Genomic DNA, 3,650 nt, shown 5'->3' with positions numbered 1-3,650 from the left:
GGCACTGCTCATCAAAAGGGTTTTGAGAGAGTTTTTTTCAGAGAATTATTAGTTGAGCAGGCTTGTACCTTGAGAAGTGTTAAAAGACAAGACAAAGATAAAGTCGATTCAATAGGATTTAGAAGAAAAATTCATGTCAGTAGGACATAAAGAATAATTGATCATGTCGATTCAGCTGAATTTTTTTTTTAGTTTAACCATTATTTACCTGAGCCGTTTTCTTCATGAGGCTATTTTAATGTCAATGGTATTTGTAATTTATAAAAGAATTTATACTAAAAAAAAAATGAGACACTTGTTATAGATAATTTCTATAAAGAGGACTCTAGAAAAATGAGACACTTGCATTTGGAGGTGTACAAAAGATAAAGATGAAGATATAAAGAAAAAGATGAAATCAGACTCAAGAGAACTCGGAGAAAGAAAGGTTGCATCAAATTGGTTCATCTTCAATTGATATATTTTTTGTTTAGTTTAACTACTATTAATCCTAGTCATTTTCTTCGTAGGGCTTGGTCAATATCAAAGATATTTTTATATTTTATAAAAGAAGAAATATTATATGGGAAAAAAATATGGGACATTTCCCAGGAAATAATAGAAAATATAATTTTTTTAAAAAGTATCTAATAATTTATATTAAAAAATTATATTGATCCCTCTGAAGTTATAATTTGCATGTAAATCGTTTTTCTACATCCTTAAAAAAAGGTATTTATAGTGTATCATCTATTTTAGTGGATATTTATTTTATTTTTGACTCTGCACCGATGTCAAATAGTATGACACAATAAATAATTATAATAAATATCAAAGAGATAATTTTTATAAGTCGAGTTTCATTTCAGTAAATAAAATTAATTCTTTTGTCTATGACCGGAAAACAACTCGTATCAGAGATTTCACAAGGAGACAAAACTTCCACGAAAGTAAATTGGTTTCGTGGAATTTGGTGAGATGAATAAAGTGGACAGAAGAAAATTTGGTGGAAATACTCTCGCATCCTCGAAAGTCCCATAGCTGGTTGGATACACACTTCAGGAACGCGGTGCAGAATTGGTTCAGATCAGTCTAACGAAGAAGTTGGGAGACAGTTTCCGAGAAGGAAGATATGTGGCCGTGCTGTGTGAGAGTGTCGTGGGTGGCGTTTGACGACGCTCGTCATGTACCGACCACGTGGAGACTCCAATAATTAATGTTGCCTACCGCGCTTTCGAAGAAGACTTCGTCTTGAGGAGAAGTCCTTGCCGCTGCAAATATCCATCTACTCTGAGAATCCTCTGCCCTTTGTGCTTAGAGAAAGAAGGATCAGCCCTGCACTGCGATGTCGTCATGGATACTAGCAGGCTTGGGATCGCTCGGGCAGGCCTTCATCGGGAGCTTGATGGGTAAAATCAGCGACTATGTGATCGGAAGGGTTTTGGAGAGACTAAGCGCATCATCGGCAGACTCGAGAACATGTGGATTAAAGATGAAGGCGAGAAAAAGCGATTGAAGGAATTGCTGATGAAACTGAAGGACACTGTTTATGACGCTGACGACTTGCTTGATGAGATCCAGTTCCGGGTTCTGAAGCAACAAGGAGCTCAGGGGTATGAGGCAAGTAACCAATCATCTTCTTCTTCTGGTCTCCCTCCGAGTAAAAAAAGAAAAATTTCTGAACGTGTCAGTCGCTTCTTCGGTAGAGAAGATGATGTGATTAGAGTGAGGAAAATTCAGATGAAGTTAGATAAATATACTACTGACATCGAGCATTTCATCAATTATGAAAGTTACTGGTATGGGTTTAGAGCGGAGGGCTCTTTGTTCACTGGTCCAATTTGAAAGATTAAAAAACATTCGAGTGTTGGTATTGTATCACTGTGGCTTGCGAGAATTGCTTGAGACAATTGATGACTTCGTACACCTCCGCTATCTTGACATATCCCACAACTATTACATTTGGAGGGTGTCGGAGTCATTATGTCGTCTTTACAATTTGCGAATACTGAATCTATTTGATTGTGAAATACAGAGTTTCCCGGATGACATGAGTAAGTTGATCAACTTGATGCATCTTAATGTAGAAGACAAAATCATTTCCAAGATAAATAATGTTGGGAAGCTGACTTCTCTTCAACGATTGTCTTCGTTCAGAGTACTCAAGGATCACGGACACGCGATTGCCCAATTAGGCGGTCTGAAACGGGCTTCATGGACAACTTCGAATTACCAACCTTGAGAACGTTGAGAGTAAACAAGAAGCAAGCAAGGCTAATCTGAACAACAAACAGTACCTTGATGAACTGGCTTTAGAATGGACACCGGATGATGGCTCCAGTTTGGATGGTAATGAATTAGTTGTGTTGGAGGAGGCTCTTGAAGGTCTCCAACCACATCAGGCTCTCAAACGTTTGATGATTAGAGGGTACAGTGGTGTCAGATCACCCAGTTGGCTGCAGGCACAATTGTTAGCGAACCTGGGAACTCTTGGATTGATAAACTGCAAAGCATGGAAGGATCTTTCATGTATTGGACAGCTACCGAATCTCAAGAACCTTTACGTGGAGGGAATGCCTGCAGTGAAACAAACAAGTCATGAATTAAGTACAGAGAGCAAGTTCCTGCCTAATCTGGAAGAGCTAGTGCTGAAGGACATGGTGGCATTGGAGGAACTCCCGAGTCTTGGACAACTGCCGTGTCTTAAGGTTCTTCGCATCGAGAGAATGCCAGCAGTGACGAAGGTAGGCCACGGGTTCTTTGGTTGTAGAGATCAAGGCACGTGTTTTCCATGCTTGGAAGAACTCGTATTCAGCGACATGCCAGCATGGGAAGAGTGGTCTTGGGCTGATGGCCGAGAGCTGTTTCCCTGCTTGCGAAAACTACAAATTGTACAATGCTTGAGGCTTAAGAGGTTGCCTCCCCTCCCTCCTCCACTTGAAACATTAAGATTAGATAAAGTCGGATTGACAGAAGTGGCAGAGTTATGGGAAGGAATCGATGGAAGTAGCACCAGTATAACCGCATGTTTTCATAATTTAGTCTTGAAAAGGTCGAGCTGATGGACATCCAAAGAGACTCCCTTGTCTTGGATCCTTTGGTTCTAGATGATAGCAGATAAAGATTTTCTCAATATATCTCTTTACTTTGTTGAGGAAAATCTTCTAATCTGTTGATGGAAATCTTATCTCCTAACTTATATAAATAGAAGAGGGACATGTGAATATAATCTTTTTTATCTCTTTCTATCATAGTATCAGAGCATTCTTGCAGATGTAGGCAGCTCTGCCGAAGTCTTCTACTGCTCCTCTTTTCGGTTGAAAAGGGCAGTGACTCTGCTTACCTCTCGTCCGAACCCGCTGCTTCATGTTCCGGCCCTCACAAGAACCTCGCTTACACTGTCGTGGTGGTCGCCGTCCTTGCAACTGCTCCCTGGCCAGCGACCTCTCCTCCTCGTTCTCGCATCTCGCTCGAGCGAGAAGTGCCGTTGCCGCCATCCTTGCTGCACAGCCATCACTGCCTTCCTGCGGCAGCAGGAATGAACGATTGCAGTTCTTGTAACTTCCATCTGCAGTCGCTTCCCTCTACCGCAGTAATTTCTCTGCTGCAGTAATCTTTCCCCAACTATCTCTTGCAAATTTTTTGCTGCAGATTTCATCATTGCAGCCTTC

At 40.7% G+C, this 3,650-nt stretch overlaps 1 long non-coding RNA gene across 1 annotated transcript; it reads left to right on the top strand.

Annotated features, from left to right (window-relative positions):
- Nucleotides 1-1,025: 1,025 nt before the first annotated feature.
- On the top strand, nt 1,026-3,230 carry LOC135608046 (uncharacterized). The gene is made up of 2 exons (XR_010485392.1): nt 1,026-2,033; nt 2,137-3,230. It is a non-coding gene; the product is annotated as an uncharacterized LOC135608046 (long non-coding RNA).
- The last annotated feature ends 420 nt before the right edge of the window (nt 3,231-3,650 follow it).

This window comes from Musa acuminata, chromosome BXJ2-3, assembly GCF_036884655.1.
Source record: "Musa acuminata AAA Group cultivar baxijiao chromosome BXJ2-3, Cavendish_Baxijiao_AAA, whole genome shotgun sequence".
Lineage (NCBI taxonomy): Eukaryota > Viridiplantae > Streptophyta > Magnoliopsida > Zingiberales > Musaceae > Musa > Musa acuminata.
This window is presented reverse-complemented; position numbering and strand designations above follow the sequence as displayed.